This window comes from Orycteropus afer, unplaced genomic scaffold, assembly GCF_000298275.1.
Source record: "Orycteropus afer afer isolate SDZICR_OR568_19922 unplaced genomic scaffold, OryAfe1.0 scaffold00095, whole genome shotgun sequence".
NCBI lineage: Eukaryota > Metazoa > Chordata > Mammalia > Tubulidentata > Orycteropodidae > Orycteropus > Orycteropus afer.
Window position 1 is genome coordinate 5,158,227 of NW_006921682.1, and position 23,874 is coordinate 5,182,100.

Genomic DNA, 23,874 nt, shown 5'->3' on the forward strand with positions numbered 1-23,874 from the left:
TATGTGCAACAAAACAAAATAATACCCAGTCCTGCACCATCCTCACAAGCCTTGCTATTATTGAGCCCATTGTTGCAAGCACTGTGTCAATCCATTTCATTGAGGGACTTCCCTTTTTCACTGACCCTCTACTTTACCAAGCATGATATCCTTCTCTAGAAAGTGGCCCCTTCTGACAACATGAGCAAAGTAGGTGAGATGAAGTCTGGCCATGGAACCCTTCAATAACACAAACTGAAGCTTGAACTTTTTCTTCAGTTCTTTCAGGTTGAGAAATGCCAAGTGTGTTCTTCCCCTTCGATTTTCCAACTCCAGGTCATTGGACATTTCATTATAAATCTTTACTGTGTCTTCTTGTGCTGTCCTTTGAAATCTTCTGTTCAACCCTTTGACCTTTTCATTTCTTCCATTTGCTTTAGCTACTCTCCATTCAAGAACAAGTGTCAGAGGCTCTTCTGACATCTATTTTTGTATGTTCTTCCTTTCCTGTCTATTTAGTGACCTTTTGCTTTCTTCTTGTATATCTTTGATATCACCCCACAACTCATCTGGCCTTTAGTCACTGGTGTTCGATGCACCAAATGTATTCTTCAGATGGTCTCTAAATTCAGATGGGATATAATTAAGGTCATATTTTGGCTTTTATGGGCTTGAATTCTCTTCAGTTTCAAATTAAACTTACATATGGGCAACTGATGGTCTGTTCCACAGTCAACCCTTGGCCTTGTTCTGACTGATGATATTGAGCTTCTCCATCATCTCTTTGCACATATGTAGTCTATTTGATTCTTGTGTATTCTGTATGTTGAATTCCATGTGTATAGTCACTGTTTATGTTGTTGAAAAAGGTATTTACAATGATTAAGTCATTTGTTGTTGTTATGTGCAGTCGAGTCGGACCTGACTCATAGAGACTCCTCCTTGGGTTTCCAAGGTGGTATCGCTACGGAAGTAGATTACCCAACCTTCCTTCCAAGGAGTGGCTGGTAGGTTTGAACCACCAGCCTTCTGGTTAGCAGTCAAGTGCCTCAGGCACTAAGCTACCAGAGCTCTTGAATAAGTCATTGGTCACATAAAATTCTATCATTCGATCTCTGACTTCATTTTTCTCAACAAGACCATATTTTCTAGTACCAATGTTTCTTTGTTTCTAACTTTTACATTCCAATCACCAGTAATTATCAATATAACTCAATTGCATGTTTGGTCAATTTCAGACTGCAGAAGTTGGTAAAAATCTTCAATCTTTTCATCTTTGGCTTTAGTCACTGGTGTGTAAATTTGAATTAGTCATATTAAGTTGTCTTCCTTGGAGGCATATGGATATTATCCTATCACTGACATCACTATAAGGAGCTCTGGTGGTGCAGTGGTTAAAGCATTTTGCTGTTAACCAAAAGGCCAATGGTTCAAACCCAACAGCTGCTCTGCAGAAGAAAGATGAGGTCATCTGCTTCCATAAAGATTTATAGCCTTTGAAACCCACCGGGGGTTGCTATGAGTCGGATTCAACTCAATGGCAATGAATTTGCTTTTGGATTTTTTTTTATCATTCTACTTTAAAATACATCTTGAAATGTTCTTTTTGATGATCAATAAAATGTCATTCCTCTTTAATTTGTCATTCCTGCCATAGTGGATTATATGATTGTCTGATTCAAAATGCCCAATCCATTTCTGCTCACTAAGACCTAGGACATTGATCTTTATTTACTTTAGTTCACTTTTGACAATTTCTAATTCTTTTCAATTCATACACTGTACATTTCACTTTCTGACTATTAATGGCTGTTTGCAGCTGTTATTTCTCATTTCGAGTCATACTGCATTAGTAAATAAAGGTCCCATTTACGTCATGAAGGCTGACTCTACTTTGAGGCAGCAGTTCTTCCCCAAATATGAATGCCTTCAAAACTGAAGGGCTCATCTTCTGGTACTGTATCAGACAATGTTCCACTGCTGTTCATAAGCTTTTCAGTGGCAATTTTTTTTTTTCCCCCAGAAGTGGAACTGGCCACATCCTTCTTCCTAGCCTGTGTTAATCTGGAATTTCCACTGAAACTCACCATGGGTGAACCCTGCGGCATAGCTTCCAGTATCACAGGAACATGCAAGCCACCATATAATATCCCTAGTGTTGACTTATGGATTATAGTTTATTGATCTGATTCTAATAGTTAATGAGTATATATTTACTATGTGTCAAGAAGTATGCTAAAAGTTTTACATGGATTATCTTATTTAGTTCTCCCAACAGCTGTATAAAGTGCTTTCAACTCTCCCAATAACGCTACTTCACAGTTGAAAAGCTGAGGCCTATAGAGTTTCCTTGACTTTCCTAAGGTCAAGCAACCAAAGAAGCAGCAGCCAGGACTAGCTTGCAGCAGACTGAATCATGATGCTTGTTTTACCCATGACACTGCATGTTTATCTTCCACACAGTGAGAGCAGCAAAGAATATATGTTCCAGCCAACAAGCTAACACTCTGGTAAGTTTTGTGTGATTGCTGTATTGGGAAGACATCTCCAGCTAGAATAAGTTCTCAGGTGCAGGACAAAGCAGAGACCACATTTGTGCCAGGTATATTCTCCATGCCATATTTTACTGGCTTTAGCTACTTTTTACAGTTTTATATCTACATAAAATCTGTGAGGCAATAGAGGTGAGTTGCTAAAAATATTTTGCAAATAAAGCAAACCTCACTTTTTACCAGTTATGTAAACTTGAGAAGTGGCTTAAATCTTCTGGAAGTTTGTTTACTACTCTGTAGAGTGGGAGATGGGTAGTAATAATTATAGTCAATTTAATGGGATTTATATGAGAGGTAAAAGAGATAATAAGATTAAAGTACTTAAGAAAATTCTTGCAGCATAGTCACTGATAAAAATGGCAGCATAATCTTTCATTAGGTATAAATGTTTCTCATTAGAAAATAAAAAATTATGCTAATATCTGAAGACTCAGAGCATGGATTGAAAAGTTAAAATTGTTCTATTTTAATATAATATACAGCCACTAATTCTTACCTTTCGAGAACTGTAAAGCTTCATTTTTGCTCATGGGCAAAATTTGGCACACACAACTTTTATAAACTATGATGATAAATACACATACAGTAGTCAGAATATAAAAGACAACATAACAAAGCACAGCAGCAGCAAGTAAAGAGAACTTAGAAAAGGAAACAGGGATTCAGACAACTTTCACTTCAGATTTTCAGTCTTCTGATGAATAAAATGGTAGGTATACATCAGATGAGCTCAGCAGTCCTATGTAGTTTGAAAAAATCATATGGTTCTATTAATTTTCAAGTATTCTTGATAATCACAGTTGGACCATGGGCAAATAGATAATTAATTCCAAAACTCCAATTTAGTAATAAATTTCAATTTCTTAACATCTGTTTTCCATTTCACTTCCTTTCCTGTTGCTTTCCTTCAGAACTTGCCTGGATAATCTAAAGCAGTACAGTACTCAAGAGGCAAGGTTTCAGGATAACAAGCAATCAATCAGTAACTCAATTAATAATGAATGAATGAAAGAGATGATAAGACAATCTGGAAAAAGTCTCCACAATTGGTAATCAGGATTCAGGACAAAAAGTGATCCCTAAACGAGCTCTAGAATATCCCTGTTGTGAGAAAATTCTAATCCAGTGGGTCTCCAATGTGGTCCCTGGACTAGCAGTGTCAGCATCACCTGAAAATGTATTAGAAATGCAAATTCTTGGTCCCTACCAACACTTAGTAAATCATAACTCTGGGGTGGGGGCCCAGTAATTTGTTCCAAAAAGACGTCCAGGTGATCCTCATCCATGCTATCATTTGAGATTCACTATTGCAAATCCTCAAATTTATTTACTTTTAGTTTTATAATACATTTCAAGATTAAGCTTCTTAAATATTAGCAATATACAGTACTTCATATTTAAGCAACTAATCCTGAATTCTATCAGGAATCAAAAATATTCTATAATCTATTATAGAGGCTGAATTTCACAGCTGTTACATGTGTTGGGGGAGGCTATGATATTCCCAGCCTCCACATATTCTATTTCTATCTAGGAAGTCATGAAGCAGTTTTAGATTACAAAGTGGCAGAAGTGACCGGAATTCAGAGAAATAGCTTTAGGGATAGAGGGATATGAGATCTTGTTAATAACTAATAGTTTGAGGTACTCAATTCAAAATCTAGATAGATGAAAAAAAAAAAAAAAACAGGAAATATGCAAGACCATATAGCAGTCTAATCATATCATCTTAATACTAAGAACGTTCATAGCTCTCTTTTGTTAAATTGCAAAAGGCTATTCTCTTCATTAATTTCCCACACTCACGTCCATTCCAAACAATAATTTTCAAAATAATTTTTGATCAAAAGCATGGTGCACATTTTTTATATTCCATCACAGTTATAAGAAGGAATAGAACAGCACTTTAAAATAAAGAATAGGGATTAAAAGGTGATTTTCTAGCCTATATTGAATGAACCATAACTATTCAAAAGTTAAAGGATCCCTAGCCTTGACGGCATATAACAACAACAACAACAACAACTGTGTAGTGGTTAAAGCTTTTGGCTGCTAACCAAAAGTTTGGCAGTTTTAACCCAAAAGGTGCTCCACAGGAGAAAAATGTGGCAGTCTGCTTCCATAAAGATCTACAGACTTGGAAACCCGATGGGGAAATTCTTATCTGTCCTAAAGGGTCACTAAGAGTCTGAATTGACTCCATGATGGTGGGTTTTGGGGTTTACAGAAGACTAGATCTTGTAGTGGAATCTCCAGAGAACCAGAGGAGACAGTTTCAATAGTGGACTGAACATACACATATATCTACCCCAAATGTCATTGAACTTAGGAATATTTGTACTTTATAATAAATTCATGAAAGCATTGGGGGGAATTTTAAAAAGGAAACTCTAAGTAGAACAGAAATTTTTGGGAAAAAAATTCCTTAAAGGTAGAAAGCAGATGGGATTAATTAATGTAGAAATAGAAGTAGAGGAAACCAAAGCTCAAACTTATGTAGGAGAAATCTACTATGTTTAAGATCAATTATCTCTAAAGAAACTCCAAATAAAGCTTTACAAAAAATACTCCAGTTCAGAGTCAACCAATACATAGAGCCAAGGAGCAGTGACCAGGATGATTATGAAAGGACCACATTGGAAACAGCTGGTCAAGTTCACTGCCTTCACCCATGCCCTCATTTATTCTGTGACTTGCAGCAGCAGTATTTACCACTAGAATAAAGTCCTGAAACCCACTTTCTAAATTAAGTTAACCATCTGCTTGGGGAGTGATCCTAGCCAGAGTGTTGAAAGAGGAATCACATAACTTGAGATATTCAGGATCTCTACAAAGATAACAGAGGAGGAATTATCAAACTTCACCATTCACAGAACAAAAACTTTATAAAGTCCTTTTTTCATATTGTTTCATGCAGCAAATATTTTCTGTGCACCCACTATGTAATAAGCATTATTCAACATCCTTGTGAGCACACTGGTGCAGAAATGGTCAAGGCCACACCCTGGTCATGTCATGTTTACTCTCCAGTGGGGAAGAACAAAAACAAACAAATAAATCTATAGTATTCACATCAGTACTATGAACGGCAACAACAGAAAAGTATCAAAAGGGGGTAAGGTGTAATATTAGATGATCATCAGATAAGAATCGATACATTTTTAGGGAGATATATTTAGGGTGAGACTCAATTAAAGCAAGAGAGCAAGTTCAGTGACTATGTTAAGAAGGACCTTGCAGGCTGAGGGATCAAAAATTACACAGGCCCTGAGTGAGAATATACCTCTAAGAAGGTAAAAAAAGACAGTTATAGTTGAAACACATGGAGTGAAGAGAATGGTAAAAAATAAAGTCAGAGAAATAAAAAGCTTGCTAATGTAGGGCTATGCTAAGAAGTTTGGATTGTATTAATGATGTAATGGAAAGCCATTTGAAAAAAAATTATAAGGGGAACATTATGACTTGATTTATGTTTTTAAAGAATCTCTGAGGATGCTGAATAGATAATAAAGAGAGATTGGAAAGAATGGAAGAACAGAGACTAGGTTAGACGTTATTACAATAGACTGTGAAACATGATGGTGACATGATGGTTTTAGCTTGGGAGTGGTGAGAAGCAGTCAGATATGGCACACATTTGAAGATAGAGGTCAAGGTAACATGACTTACTCATGCACTGGGTATAAAATGTGGGAACAAGATAGAATTCAAGATTGGCATTAGCAACAGGGTGAAAGGCATCACGATGTCCTGATGTGGGAGGGCTAGGGAAAAAGCATACTCAGCCCATGGTGTGTTTGATCTTGAGACTCTGAATAGGCATTTAGATTTATAAGGCTGCAGTTCTGACTCTAAAAATTCTTTAAACAAAAAGCACTAAGACCAGTAGAGCATTTGGGAGCCACTAAACCTAGCAGAAGGACATCATGCTTGGAAAATTAGAGGGTCAGTGAAAAAAAAAAAAAGACCCTCAACGAGATGGACTGACACAGTGGCTGCAACAATGGACTCAAACATGGCACAGAACCAAGCAGTGCTTCGTTCTGTGTACATAGGGTCTCAACGAGTCAAAACAGATGCAGTGGCACCTAACAACAACAAACCTAAGAGACAGGTTTGTTTTTTGTACACATCACTAGGCCAAATGTATTGTTCTTCCTTTTCAGTCACAAGAGGCAGACACATAAATAGGAATCTTTAATGAATAAAAGCATATATCAATTTAGACTCTTAAGAACCAATATAACACAAAATCAAATATCAACAAACATGAGAAATAATAGGAAAAAAGTGAGGTGTCAGAACATATTAATCAAGAAAGATTAATTGCTAAGACAGATGACCCAAAATATTAGTGGTTTAATGAAGTTTCTTTTTCACATACATCAAAGTCATGATAAATAGGTAAATGTTGTGGTAAATGGGATGGAAAAAAGAGGCTCTGTTCCAAACCCATGCAGGGATCTGGCTTCCTACATCGAGCAGCTCTGCCATTGTATGTGACTTAGTGTTCTCCACTGTATTCTTTGCATTCTGCCAGCAATCAAGTGATGAGAACATGGACAAGGCAAACAATTTCTTCTTCACCTGCTCTCTGGGGGAGTATTATAGAAAACAATGTATGGAAAGGTCCATCTAACCACATGGGAGGCCGAAGTAGATAAATGAAATGGAGTTTTAGAACACTTGGCTTGTCTCTGCCACTCCAATCCAACAAGTAGAATAACTAGTACCCAAGAAATCAGTTAATAAATGTAGAAGAAAAGTTTGAAATAAGAATAACTATTTTAATGGATTCAAGAAGATTTCATAATCATAAAGAAAAAGAAGCAAAATCCTTCAGGTTAAAAATATGAAAACTATAAAAATGAAATAAAATTATATTTAGAGTAAGTAGTAGACAGTGACTGATGAAGCCTTTATGACCTAGAAGATTAAGTGATGAAGACTTTGTGAGCTAGAGGATTAAGTCTTGATTTTTTTCCCCAGATTTTAAGACTAAAGTATAAATTGATGAAGAATATGAAAGAAAAATTAAGATGCATAGAGGCCAGAAACAGAAACTTCAATTTCTGTTCAATAAGACATTAAAAAGTACAAAATACATTGGATGAGATAATATAATGAAATAAACAAGAATGTATAGATATGCAAATCTCAAAATATTTCAGAGAAAAAATCAGACATATCACCTACAAATGAATGGTAATTGAATTGATATTGACATCTCATTTCTAAGGCTATATGCTTAAAATAATGTAGCAAATTTTTCAAAGGTCTGTAGAAAAGTATTTTAAAATTTTGAATTATATGCATAGCCAAAGTACCTTTCAAGTATAAGGAGAAAAGAGATATTTCTGGATATCCAACTGGTCATAAATTTAATACCTACAGATATTTTCTGAAAGAAACACTGATGCAACAACAATAACAAAAATAATACAAGAAAGAAAAAGATATACCAACATGAGATAGCAGGGAGCAAAGGAAACAGACAACTTTTGGTCATACCTCATGTCATGGAAAAAGCAGCTCTGGTGGTACAGTGGTTAAGGCAGTCAGCTACTAACAAAAAGGTCAGTGATTCAAACCTATCAGCCACTCTATGGGAGAAAGCTGAGGCAGTCTACCTCCATAAAGATGCGTAGCCTTGGAAACCCTATGGGGCAGCTCTACTCTGTCCTATAGTGTCACTATGAGTTGGAATTGACTTGATAGCAGTAGGTCTGGCTGTTTTGGGAATGTCATGGATTGAATTGCGTCCTCCCAAATTATGTGTCAACATGGTTAGGCTATGATTCTCAGTGGTTTGGCAGTAATATAATAATATGTTGTTGTTGTTGTTGTTATGTGCCATCGAGTCAGACCCGACTCATAGCGACCCCTCCTTGGGTTTCCGAGGCAGTCTCACTACGGAAGTAGATTGCCCCATCTTCCTTCCGAATATAATAATATAGCTTACCAAAAAACAAACTCACTGCCATCGAGTCGATTGCAACCCATAGTGACCCCTCCTTGGGTTTCTGAGGCTGTATCTATGGAGTAGCTTGCCCAACCTTCCTTCGCAGGAGTGGCTGGTGTGTTTGAACCACCAGCCTCTTGGTTAGCGTCAAATGCCTTAGGCATTACGCCACCAGAGTTCCCAATAATATAGCTTGGCAGTTATGTAGTGATACAGTCTGGCAGTAATGTAATGATAATCATCCTGTAGGATGTGATCTGATGTGATCTGATGCTCCATTTTTGATATGTTGTAAATCCCAACCTCTGTGTGTTAATAAGGAGCTCTGGTAGCACAGTGCCAAGGCATTTGACTGCTAACCAGAAAGTTAGCAATTTAAACCCACCAGCCACTCCATGGAAGGAAGATGGGGAAATCTATTTCCATAATAATTTACTGCCTCAGAAACACAATAGGGGTCACTATGAGTCAGAATTGACTTGATGGCAGTGAGGTTGGTTTTTGTTTTATAGTTAACAAGGCAAGACTAAAACCAAAAAACAACCTCATTGCCATCGAGTCGACTTTGACTCATAGCAACACCTCCTTGGGTTTCTGAGGCAGTATCACTATGAAAGTACATTGCTCAACCTTCTTACCAAGGAGTGGCTGGTAGGTTTGAACCACCAGCCTTCTGGTTAGCAGTCAAATGCCTTAGGCACTACAGCACCAGAGCTCCCAAGGCAGGACTAGGTTATGTTAATAAGGAATAGGTTATGTTTGCTATGTTAAAGAGGCAATATTAGGGTGGCATGCAAACACCCTTACTCAGGTCACAGCTCTGATCTAATATGAGAGGAGATTCTCTGGGATGTGGCCTACAGCACCTTTTATTTTATAAGAGATAAAAGAAGAGAGAAGTGAGCACAGAAGGAGGAATCTGACTACTGCCAAGAAAGAAGAATCAGGAGCAAAGCACATCCTTTGGACCCAGGGTTCCTGTGCTGAGAACCTCCTAGACCCAGGGTAAGATTGATACCAAGACACATGGAGATCTCCAAAGGATGCTGGGCCCACAGATGTTGAAAGGAAATAAGGATCTCCCCTAAGCTGACAGAAAGAGAAAGCCTTCACCTAGATCTGGCACCCGGAAACTGGAGTCTAGCCTCCTAAACTGTAAGACAATACATTTCTGTTTGTTAAAACCACTCACTTGTATATTTGTGTTATAGTAGTACTAGATAACTAAGACAGAATTTGGTACTAGGGCAGGGTGCTACTATAACAGATATCTAAAATGTAGAAGTGGTTTTGGAATTAGATAATGAGTAGAAACTGGGAGAGTTTTTAAGATACCTCATAATAAAAGCTCAGATTGCCTTGCACTTGACTGCTAACCAGAAGGCTGGTGGTTCAAACCCACCAGCCACTCCTAGGAAGGAAGATGGGGCAATCTACTTCTGTAGTGATACCGCCTCAGAAACCCAAGGAGGGGTCGCTATGAGTCAGGTCTGACTTGATGGCACATAACAACAACAACAACAGATTTCCTTGAAGAGACTCTTGGTGGAATTACATATGTCAAAGAAAATTCTGGCAAGGGCTCTGAAAGCTAGGTTTGCCAACCCACAGAGCAAGAGAACTGTACACCTTTGGGCCAAGGCATACTGGCAGAGTTGGTTGCCTCTGGGAACTTATCAGTAGATCTAAACAGTTTTGTAACACCTACCCAAGCAAGGCAAAGGCAAGGCCAGCCCAAGAGGGGCCAAGAGGCTGAGGGGCCAAGGGGCTGAGAGGCCAAGGAATCAGGAAGTGAAAGCTGAAGAGACAAGGAGCACTAGAAGTAGAGCTGCTTTGGTTTCAAAGGGTAAGCCACATCTTCTGGGATTTCAAAGGCTGGAATGGCAGCCTGCTGAGTCTCAAAGGATGGAGACACAATCTTCTAGGTTTCAGAGAATCAGATCTTCATTAATTCTATTCTGAAGTGTAGGGCTGCCATTCATGAGTGCCAGGAGCATGAGGCCAGAGCCACTGCCCAAAGCTGAAGAGGTGGGGCTGCCATGCCTGAGGGGCAGAAGAACAGGGCCTTTTAGGGCTGAGAGTTTAGGGTTGCTACTCAATTGGATAGGAGCTCTGGTAGCGTGGTGTCTAAGGCACTTGACTGCTAACCAGAAGGCTGGCAGTTCAAACCCACCAGCCACTCCTTGGAAGGAAGGTTGGGCAATCTACTTCCATAGTGATACTGCCTCGGAAACCCAAGGAGGTGTCGCTATAAGTCACGTCTGACTCAATGGCACATAACAATAACAACAATAACTCAATTGAACTAGGAGAATGGGGCCACCGAAAGCTGAGGGAGCAGAGTTGCCATCCAAATGGGCCTGGAAGGGGAAGCTGAAGCCCAGGGCTAAGGGGTCTCTACCCAGAATCCAGAGAGCATGGCCCATACCCAGAGTCTGGAGAGCAGGGCCACTGCCTAAATGGTCTCAGAGAAAAAAGATTGATCTCAAGCCTTCAGAGCTAATGTACATTGTCTTCTGGTTTTGAATTTGCTTGATCTCTATTATCACTTCTTCCCCTCCAATTCCTTCCATTTGTAATGAGAATATCTACCTGGTGCCTATCCCACCATTATACTTTGGGAATAGATAAGTTATATTCTAGATTCACAGATAAAGAATTTGGTCCCAGGATTGAATTTGGACTTGAAGTAGATTTAAGATTTTTGGGACAATATGATGGGGTGAAAGTATTTTGCATGTGGCAAGGACATGAATTTTGGGGGTGAAGGGTAGGATGTCATGGATCGAATGTGTGCCCTCAAAATACATGTCAACTTGGCTGGGCCATGATTCTCAGTGGTTTGGCAGTCATGTAATTATGTAGTCATCCCCCAATGTTGTGGTCTGATGTGATTAGTCAATTAGTTATAAGGGGAGTAGGGTGGAATGCAACACCTTTATTAGGGTCACAGTCCTGATACAATGTCAGAGAAGTTTCCCTGGGGCATGGCCAGCATTATCTTCTATCTTACAAGAGATAAAAGGAGAGATAAGCAAGCAGAGAGGGAGGGACCTGACTACCACCAGGGAGAAGAGCTGTGAGCAGAGCACGTCCGTTGGACCCAGGGTTTCTGGGCTGAAAACCTCCTAGACCCATGGGAACACTGATGCCAAGACAAATGGAGATCTCCAAGGGATGCTGGGCCCATAGATGCTCAAAGGAGAAAAGATCTTTTCCTCAGAGCCAACAGAGAAATAAAGGCTTCCCCTGGATCTGGAGCCCTGAATTTGGACTTTTGACCTAAACTGTGAGAGAATCATTTATCTTTGTTAAAGCCATCCATTTGTGGTATTTCTGTTATAGCAGCACTAGATAACCAAGTCACTTAAGTAATAACAGTTACAATATTTGAAAATAAAATAATAGTTGTCTGTAGTGATTAAGGCATTGGCTGCTAACCAAAAGGTTGGCAATTTGAATCCATCAGCTGCTCCACAGAAGAAAGATGAGGCGATCTGCTCCATAAAGATTTACAGCCTTGGAAACCCAATGAGGGGTCACTGTGAGCAGAATCGACTCAATGGCAGTGAGTTTGTTTTTTGTTTTTTGAGATATAAAGAATTTTTTAAAAGTAAATATTATAGAATAGGAAAGTATGTTAAGAATTCAATATTATCCATGGGAGGATATACATGCTGATCTAAATACTATGTTGTTGTTGTTGTTGTTACGTGCCACTGAGTCAGACTCGACTCATAGCGACCCTTCCTTGGGTTGCTGAGGCGATATCACTACAGAAGTAGATTGCCCCACCTCCCTTCCGAGGAGTGGTTGGTGGGTTTGAACTGCCAGCCTTCTGGTTAGCAGTCAAATGCCTTAGGCACTATGCCACCAGAGCTCCCCTCTAAATACTATAGTAATATAAAATGTTTACTTATACTTCTCCAAACTTTAAAGGTAACTATTACAAAATAATAACAAGATGGCCATTTAGAAATCCATTAGAGATTAAAAGATGAACAAAAACACAAAGAACTTCAATCACTTAAAAAACAAAAATGTAGTGGTAGGAGAAATAAGGAAAAAGAAGCAATAAGAAAGTATGATGAAAAGATTAAGTTGAGGGTATGAATAAACATGAACATTAGGAATAACAATAAATGTGATAAAATTAAATTTCCTATTTAATCTGTTACATCTTAAAAATACTTTAGTCTTCTAAAATTTTCAGACTGAATAGATAAGTAGAAAGAGTTTAAATTCTCAAATGGAGCAGACAAAGCATAAAGGGAAGGAAGGGAGGGAGGAAGAAAAGAAGAAAAAAAGGAAAGAAATACAGAAGCAAGGAAGGAGAATTCTGCTCATAAATCAGACATCTAAAACTAAAGATAATTTGAAATAAAAGCTAGGAAAACATTTACCAATCATGAGTCTACTCAAAGAAAGGAAGTATGTCACTGTGGCATTATTAACAACAGGGGAAAAAATGTGTATCTACAACAAAACATGTTGTCATCAACTATACACACACATACACACATATATACACACACATACATATTCTGATAACCACAAAATTAAGGTAATCACGAAAGGATATAAAAATGGATCTTAACTTTGAAAACATAAAATATTTTCTAAATAATGAATGTATTAAGAGGATTAAAGTTGAAATTATATGCTACTAAAAATGAAAATAATATTATCAAAATATGTGAAATCTGATCAAGGAGGTATTTGGAAAAAATTAGCTTTAAGTGCATTCATAATAATTTTAAAAAACTGAAAATAAGTGAAATAAGTAGTCATCTCAAGAAACCAATATAACAACAATAATAACAATAAGATAGAAGATATTTAAAAATCAGGAAACAAATATTAGACTTAATACATAGAAGTTGATTCTTTGGACAGAAAGAAAAGATAAAATAGTAACAAGAATTATAAACATATACATACACACGTAAAAGAATTATTTTTAATAAGAGGTGATGATCAGAACATGGTTTCTATGTGAGTGATTCAGGCTCAAAAGGATCACAGAAGTTAATGTGAAAACTTAATTAGTGAATTAATATAAAGAGGGTACTCAGCACCTGGCACATGGCGATGCAATATAAGTGTTTGCTATCATTATTACTTCATTCCATTCAGATTGCATTATAGAGGAAAAAGCTAGCCTCCTAATAATGGAAAAGGGATTAGACAGGAGGTTATTGCAATAATACAGGGGAAAATTACAATAGCTTATATGAAAGGGCTAGCAATGAAAGAAAGAGAAAAGCTTAAGTTCCAGATGCAGTTGGAAAATCAAACCAAAATGATCCACCAAGAGACTTTGTGTGTGATATGTGAAAGAGAGAATTCAGGGATGAATAGAAGTTTTCAGGCATAAGCAGCAAAATAAAAGAAATTACCATTTGCTGAGATTATGAAGCAAGAGTAGGAGGGGAAAGAGTCTAGTGTTGGCTTTTAGGCATATTAAATTTGAGAAGCCTATCAGAAATCCACAGGAGATGTAATTGACGATCACTTCACTCAGCTTCACTGTGAACAGTCAGGAATGGGCCGGTAATAGTTTGTGTGTGGTCCAGACAGGTAAGGAGTAAGAACGTAAGCCATATTTAATGACATGAACCTGTTAACCAAGATGGCCTGTGTCTTAGTTATCTAGTGCCAGTATAACAAAAATAGCACAAGTAGGTGGCTTTAATAAACAGAAATTTGTTGTCTCACAGTTTAGGAGATTCGAAGTCGAATTCAGGGTGCTGCCTGTAGGGGACTCCTTTCTATCTCCTTCTATCAGCTTTGGGAGAAGGTTCTTGTCCCTTTGAGTCTGCTTCTAGGTGATCTTCATGTGGGTTGGCATCTCTCTTCCCCCAACTCTGCTTCTCACTTGCTTATTTAATCTCTTATATCTCAAAAGAGATTGACTCAAAATATACCTGCACTAATCCTGCCTACTAACATAACAAAGACAATTCATTTCTCAATGGGATTATAACCACAAGCATAGAGGTTAGGATTTACAACACATATTTCTGTGGGAGACAATTCAATTCAATCTACAACAGACTGTGACCAGAATTCAGAAAAATTGTCAGAAGGAGAGTTGAGTGCCATATTGCGCCTATGAATGACCTAAGTTATACCTTTTTTTTTTTCCTTTTACTATTGCATTTTTTTTATTGTGGTAAATATATATGTATCAAAACATTTTTAATTTCAACATTCCTCACATGTATAGTACAGTGACATTAATTATGTTTATCATGTCGTATAAATCATCACCATTAATTGTTTACAAATTTTTCTATTACCCTTAACAGAAGCTCATTGTCCCTTATGAAATAAATCTCCTTTCCTCTCCCTCTCACCTTTCTCTGGAAATAAGTTTTGTTTTTGTATCTTTGCCTATTCTAGATATTTCATATAAGATCCTACAATATTTGTCCTTTTGTAACTAATATATTTCACTCACCACAATGTTTTCAAGGTTGACTATATTGTGTCATGTATCAGGACTTCATTTATCTTTATGCCCAAGTAGTATCCACCAGCATGTATGTACCACATTTTGTTTATCCATTCATCTGTTGATAGACATTTATGTTGTTACCATGTCTTGGCTATCATAAAGAACTTCTACAACTTTACCACAAAAAAGGCAAACAACCCAATCAAAAAAAAAAATAAAAAAACGGACAAAGGAGTTGAATAGACATTTCAGCAAAGAAGAAATCAAATGGCCAACAAGCCCATGAAAAGACACTCAAGATCATTAGTTATTGTTGTTGTTGAAGTTATGTGCCATTGAGTCGGACCCGACTCATAGGGACCCTTCTTTGGGTTTCCAAGGCAGTATCACTACGGAAGTAGATTGCCCCATCTTCCTTCCAAGGAGTGGCTGGTGGGTTTGAACTGCCAGCCTTCTGGTTATCAGTCAAGTGCCTTAGGTACTACATTATTAGGGTAAAGCAAATCAAAACCACAATGAGATACCTCTTCACAACCCACTAGGATGACTTTGATTTTAAAAATGGAAAACATCTTTTACTAATTAAGCTGAACTACTGTTTGGTTTCAAGAGGACTTCAAGAAGTATTTTTAGTTTAAGGTTTAAAGATTATCTCAGGGCAATAGCTTCAGGAATAAGCTGTCATTTTAGGGTTTTTTTTTTTTAATGTATTGGTGACATTTCAGGCATCAAGTGCATCTGAATTTATCCTTCTGTAGCCTCGATGGCTACAGAAAGTCTGAAATTCATGGGAATTTAAAATCTCTTCTACATCTTTACCCTTTTGATCAGGATTCTTCTATAGATTCTTTGATCAAAACATTAGTAATGGCAGCTGGTTCCATCTAGTTTTTATGATCTCATAGCAAACGAGGCAGTTTTTCATGGAGGCAGTTAACCACACATTCCATTTCCTCCTCCTACACCTGACTCTTCTTCCTCTGTTGTGCTCTTTTAAGAACTATCAACATGGGATAATACTAACAACGACCTTTAGGAAGATTAAACAGCAACTTTTAGCAGTGGGTTTATGCTAATGAGAAGATTCAAAAAAGAGGGTGAGAATGGTTGCCCAACTCAAACAATGTAACCAATGTTACTGAACTGTGCATGTGGAAATTGTTGAATGGGTATATATTTTGCTGTGTATATCCTCAACAACTAAATTAAAATAAATCTTTTAAAAGTATAAAGTATAACAAGAATTTTTAAGTGCTAGAATATAAACCAAACTGTGACTTAGGACTTAGCTGGCATTTAACACAATTAGATTGTTACAATAACTGAGCATTTCCCTTTTAATGATGTCATTTTTCTTTGGAGATATGAGTTAAAGTCGCATTCCATATATTCTTTGGGAAGAGTTTTACAGAACTGTTGTTGATACTATTATTCAATTCTCTATTAATTATTAATTTTTTCTTTGGGTTTTAATATCAGTGTATATTAAGTTCAGAAAGCTGTTAAATTGATTACAGACATTTTTACATGCTCATTAATGGGTTAATCTCATTAAAAAAAGCATGATTACATAGTTAAAGCCTTCATCTTGCTACTTAATTTACTTTATTGAAGTCAAATAATTTTCATGTATCTCTAACATGTATTAGTTATTATATTTTACAATATAATTAATGGACAGTGTGTGTTTGAAAGGAGCCCTGGTGGCACAGTGGCTAAAGTCCTTGGCTGCTAACCAAAAGGTAGGCAGTTCGAACCTACTAGATGCTCTAAGGGAGGAAGATGTGGCGGTCTGCTTCTGTAAAGATTTACAGCCTTGGAAAACCCACAGGGGCAGTTGTACTCTGTTCATTGGGTCCCTATGAGTCATAATTGACTTGACAGCAGTGGTTTGGTTTGTATTTTGTGTGCTTTGATTAAAATTAATGAGATTTTTTCCCCTAGGTATTTATAAAAATGAGAGGATTTTCAGTTGAATAATTTTTTTAATCAATGCAATAAATACAAATATCTAAATAAATTAACAACATCTTACTGGAGATGTGTAATCTATATTCTCTGAAGCAGAAGTAATTGTTCTACAATTTTGTATTTTACATTATAACGAAATAAATTCCATATTGATGGGAATTAGTTGTGGAACACTGATATACGTGTAGCATAATTAATTTATAAATGATGCGAGAGGTAAGAATATTAGTTTGTAAACGGACATGCTGCAATAATTTATTTAGCTTAATAGCTTACTTCACTTATAACCTAATCATTCAATTTTCATGTAAATTAGTACCATTTGCTATAGGAATTATATTTATAAATAAGCACCAAATGCATTTAAGAAACTTAATAATTCACAATTTTCTAGCTTATGGCATATGCATCCTACCTCTAGATCATTTTCATGCACCTTTCCTTTTGGACCTTCCTAACCAAGAGTTGGCAATTTACTGAATATAAATTGCTCCAAGTTAACAATAATCAAATATGCTTTGCTCCAAGTAACTTTCTAGCATTATTGTTCATCCTTAAGGATTTTTAAAGATTAAGTCTGATTGTATGTTTTCTAAGAGTGAAGTGTTGGCAATAAGTGACAGGCATTAGCATGAAAGGTCAATATGTGTATTTCATTAAAATGTTCCCAGCCAGAATTCTTTAGTAATATTGTACAGAAATGTGAGTGGAGACGTAATGCCTATATTTGAGATTAGAGATACGAGTTTTCACTTTTCTTAAAAATGCTTATAAAATGATGTAACAGACTAGTTGAACTAAATACAATTAATTATGCTATTTTACAATATACAATAATCACCTTTAGAATTCTCATGAGAAAAAAAATTTAATAGTATTAAATAATCCAATTAAAGTCCTCTCAAAGTTATTAATACAGCCTTTATAATATTTTCCTATCTTTAAATGGTTAAATATTATATGTTATCCTGTACTGCAAGGAATTTAAAGCAAAAATAAGAAAATAATTCCATTCCATTTTGTCTATTTTGATCAGACTTTTTTTTTATTATAGAGAGAGATAAATCCAGATGTACTAAATGTCTGAAATGTCAACAGTACATTAAAAAAAAAAAAAAAAAAAAACTAAAATGGCAACTTTTCTTTGAAAGTCTTTTGCTAAGAATAAAATGATTTTACCTAAAAACTCAAAATCAAAAGTATGGCATTCAATCCTTCCTGATGATTTGATTAACTTTCTATTAAGTTTGAATTCTGCTAAAACACAAACCCAAAACTTTTGTCTTAAGTGTGTCTCATTAATCACAACCCCAGTAATACTAAAGTGTATCAGGAAAAGCACTTTCTAATTCCAACATCACAAATGCATTAGATTTCCTAAAGGCTGAAAATCTATTCGTATGGCTTACTACTTCCCACGGAAAAAGGGTTTCTAGTCAGAACAAGTATGAGAAAGGCATTAGACACAATCTGAGGATGGCAAGTGAGATGGACAGACAGAAAACCAACTTCTTTCTGAGTATCAATAGGCTGGACTGAGAGTAACAGTTAAAGAGGATGCCAATGAAAATTTATCTCAGAAAACCAACAGAACAAATACTAGCTAGGCCAGGTGGAAATACTGGGAAGCAATATAATCAGTATTTAAGTGTGTGTCCAAAATTTAATAAGTACTCTAGTATTCCTGAATCCCTCAGTATTAATTTATTAATTCATTCAACAAATACTCATAGGTTGTATGCCATGTGGAAATAGTGCTATATTTCATGAGGTCTTTGCCATCATGATGTTTGCAATCTCAATGGGGAAAGTTAACTAATAAATAACCAAACCAAAATCAAATCCACTGCCTTCGAGTTGATTTCAAATCACAGTGACCCTAAGGGGCAGAGAAAACTGCCCTATAGGGTTTCTGAGGCTGTAAATCTTTACAGATGCAGAGCTTGTGGGTTTGTACCATTAGCCTCTTGTTTAGCAGCCAAATTCTTGAACCACTATACTACCACAGCTTCTTACTAATAAATGAAGATATGATTAAATAGTGGTTAGTGCCATAAACCACTGCTCCTCTGTCAGTCTGTCTTACAGTAGTGGGTTTCATGTTGCTATGGTCCTTGAAGCTATTCTACCAGTATTTCAAATAACAGTCAGGTCATACATAGTGAACAAGTTTCAGTGACTCTCCAGACTAAGACAGACTAGGAAGTAGGGCCTGGTGATCTACTTCTAAAAACAATTGGCCAGTGAAAACTTTGTGAGTAGCAGAAAACCACTGTCTGATTTAGGCCCAGAAAATAGCCCTCAGATTGGAATGCTCACAAAATACGATTCGGGAAATGATGTCTCCTAAAAATAGAGTAGACCTTAAGGATGTACATGGATTAAAGCTTTCTGGGCCTTCATTTACTGATGGGGCATGACTCAAAATGAGAAGAAACAACTTTAAACATCCATTAACAATTGGAACATGGAAAAAGTGTGACTCATGTACAACGGATGAATCTAGAAAAATTGGAAGCTGTTAAAAAGAAATAGAAGGTACAAATATCCTAGGTACTAGTGAAATGAAATGGACTGGTAGTCCCATTTTGAACAGGAAAATCATATGGTCTATTATGCCAGGAATGACAAAATGACAAGGAATGGTGTAACATTCTTTGTCAAAATGAACCTTTCAAGATCTATCTTCAAGTACAACACTGTCACTGACAGGATAATATCCATACCCCTACAAAGGATACCAGGTAATATGACTATTATTCAAATTTATACACCAACCAATAATGCCAAAGACAAAGAAATTGAAGATTTTTTACCAATTTCTGTAGTCTGAAATTGATAAAACATGCAACCAAAGTGTATTGATAATTTCTGGTATTTGGAATGCAAGTTTGAAACAAGAAGCATCAGAGGTTGGAAATTATGGCCTTGGTGATAGAAATGATACAAGATATCACATTAAAGAATTTTGCAAGAGGAATGAATTATTCATTGCAAATACATTTTTTTTCAACATCATAAACAGAGACGACATAAACAGACCTCATCAGATAGAATACACAGAATCTAATTTTCCCCATAAGGATTCTAAGGCTGTAAATCTGTGGAAAAAGATGTTGGAGAAGCTCAATACCATCAACTAGAACAAGACCAGGGCCCAATTGCAGAACAGACCATCAATTGCTCACAAGCAAGTTCAAGTTAAAGCTGAAGACAATTAAAACAAGTCTACAAAAGCCAAAGTATAACCTTGAGCATATCCCTCCTGAATTTAGAGAGCATCACAAGAATGAATTTCACACTGAACACTAATGACTGAAGAGCAGATAAAATGTGAGATGACATCAAGGACCTTATACGTGAAGAAAAAAACAGGTCACTAAAAATATAGAGTAGAAACAAAGACCAAAATGGATATCAGAAGAGACTATGAAACTTGCTCTTGAACATAGAGTAAACCAAAATCAAACTCAGTGCCATGGAGTCGATTCTGAGTCATAGTAAGCCCCACTGGGTTTCTGAGGCAATAAATCTTTGCAGAAGTAGATTGCCCAGTCTTGCTTCTGCAGAGTGGCTGGTGGGTTTGAACCACAACTTTTGAGTTAGCAGTCAGATACCTTAGGCACTGTGCTAGAGTAGCTAATGTGAATGGAGGCAATGATGAAGTAAAAGAGCTGAACAATAGACTTTAGAGGGTGGCTCAAGAAGACAAAGCAAAGTTTTATAATGAATGAAATGGGCAAAGACCTTTAGTTAGAAAACCAAAAGTTAAGAACATGCTTGGCATTTTTCAAGCTGAAAGAAAGGAAGAAAAAAAATTAAGCCTCAACTTGCAATATTGAAGGATTCCATGGGCAAAATAGTGAACAATACAGGAAGAATCAAAGTAAGATGGAAGAAGTGCAAAGTGTCACTGTACCAAAAAGAACTGGTCAATGTTCAACCATTTCAGGAGGTAGCATATGATCAAAAACTAGTGGTATTGAAAGAAGTCAAAGCTATACTGAAGGCATTGGCCAAAAAAAAAAAAAAAAGGCTCCAGGAAATAAAAGAACACCAAATGAGATATTTCAACAAATGGATGCAATGCTGGAGGCACTCACTCACCCATGCCAGGAAATTTAGAAGAGAGCTACTTAGCCAACCAAACAGCAGAGATCCATATTTGTGCCCATTTCAAAAAAAGGAGATCCAAAAGAATGTGAAAATTATTGAACAATATAATCTCACACATTAGAAAAATGTTGCAGTAGATAATTCAAAACTGGTTGCAGCAGTACAACAATACGGAACTGCAAGGAATTCAAGCTGGTTTCAGAAGAGGATGGGGAACAAGGGATACCATTCCTAATGTCAGATAGATCTTGACTGAAAGCAGAGAACACTAGAAAGATGTTTACATGTTTACATTTACATGTTTACATTACTGACTATGCAAAGGTATTTGATTGTGCTGATCATAACAAATTTTGATAACAATGTGAAGAATGGGAACTCCAGAAGACTTTATTGTGCTCATTCAGAACCTGTACACAGACCAAGAAGCGCTTGTTAGAACATAACAAGGGGATAATGCATGGTTCAAAATCAAAAGAAGTGTGCATCAGTGTTGTATTCTTTCACATGTATTCAATCTGTTTGCTGAGCATGCAATCAAGAAGTCAGAATATATAAAGAAGAATGTTGTATCAGGATTGGAGGAAGACTCATTAACAACCTGCAATATGCAAATGACACAAACTTGCTTGCTGAAAGTGAAGAGTACTTGAAGCACTTACTGAGGAAGATTAAAGACTACAAGCTTCATTATTACAGCACAACATAAAAGACAACAAAATATCCTCACAATAGGACCAATAAGTATCATCATGATACACAAAGAAAAGATTGAAGCTGTCAAAAATTTCATTTTACTTGGATCCACCATCCTGGTCCATGGAAGCAGCAGTCAAGAAATCAAATGATGCATTGCATTGGGCAAATATACTGCAAAAGACTTCTTTAAAATGTTAAAAGCAAAGATGTCACTTTGAGGACTAAGGTGAGCCTCACCTAAGCAATGGTATTTTCAATTGCCTCATATGCATGTGAAAGCTGGACAATAAATAAGGAAGACTGAAAAAGAATTGATACTTTGAATTATAGTGTTAGTGAAGAATATTGAACATACCATGGACAGCCAGAAGAAGGAAAAAATATGTCTTGGAAGATGCACAGCAGAATACTCATTAGAATCAATAGTAAGACTTCATTTAATATACTTTGGACATGTTATTAGGAAGTTCCAGTCCCTGGGGAAGAGCAACATGCCTGGTAAAGTAGAGGGTGAGTGAAAAAGAGGAAGACCCTAAACAAGATGGACTGACATAGTAGCTTTAACAATGGGCTCAAATATAGCAATGACTATGAGGATGGTGTAGGACCAGGCAGTTTTGTTCTGTTGTACGCAGGACTACTATGATTCAAAAACAACTGAACAGAACCTAACAGCAATGATAACATGATCTATGGGAAGAATAGCAGGAATTTCTTGAAGCAAGCAGAGTAGTTAGGAGACCATTTCAATGTTCTAAATCTAGACACTTAGGTGGTTAACAATGTGCATAGAAAGAAGTAAATAGAGGATTAGTTTGGAAAGTGGAGTCAATAGAACTCACTAAATGATTTGGCACATCAAAAAGTTATCAAATGTGATGTCAAAGCTTACCCAAATTTGGATAAATTTTTAGCAAAACTGAGTAGAAAGATGAATAAGAGTTAGGTTCTATTACTAGTTTGCTATCAGTTTTGAGTTTGAGCAAATAATTCTACCTCTGTGATGCTGTTTTTTTCATCCATAAAATGAGAGTTGACTAAGATGCAATCTGAAGTCTTCCCCAGACCTAGCAGTCCATGAATCTGTGGAAGCACAATGAAGAAACACTTTCTTAATATCTTAACATCTGGAGAATACTATGTTCCCTTATTCTGATCCTTTTCTCATTTTCAGAATATTTCTCTTAGTGGCAGGTCAGACTAAATGAAATAAAAGGGGATAAGAAGTCAGCATACCATCCACCATTCTGAATTATCATTCATGACACTCTTGGGGATGAGCACAAATTAGCTTATAGGTGATATATGAGCAATGCCAGAAAGCCAAGCCCAGGGAGTTCTTAAATGTTATGGTCCTCACAAAAAGCAACAGAAACAAGCATGGGTGACTTCCAACAATTGGCTCCAAACATCAAAAACAGCCATTTATCGTTTATTTTCTTTCAGTTAAAAATTTGAATATGAAAAGCAGAACATCTTTGGCATTCTTCAAAGCCCAACATTTACTGAAGCATCACAAATCCATACTGTACCATGCATTTGAAGTGATACCAGGGACTGCCTGTTTTATTCAAACACTAAGAATCTATTTTCCTAATACACATATGCTCTTCTTGCTCTGGGGTGTACAGGTTGCTGGTTCCCCTTAGGGTCCATAGGAGTGCAGCCCAAGCACTGAAAATATAAGTGGTTGTAAAGTTACACTCATTACAATGAATTGTTTTACAGTTATAGCATTTGAGAGATGTTAAAGATTAAGGAAGACACTCTTCATTACCGAAAAAAAAAAAAAAAACTCACTGACATCAAGTCGATTTGACCCAAGGAAGGGTTTCTGAGGTGGTATCTCTACAGAAGTAGATTGCTCAACCTTCTTTCTGGAGAGTGGATGGTGGGTTTGAACCATCAGGCTTCTGGCAAGCAGTCAAATGCCTTAGGTATTATGACATTAGAAACAGCATATACACATAGAGGGAAAGCTGGACAGACAAGAGGGCATACTTAGGAAGGGCATAGGGAGAGGATAGTCAAGGACTGGAGGGGAGGAAAATTTGTTATGGTCGGGAATGAGGCATGAAATCAAATGCACATGAACTGTTGAATGTAAAACAAATTCTGTTCTGTAAACTTGCACC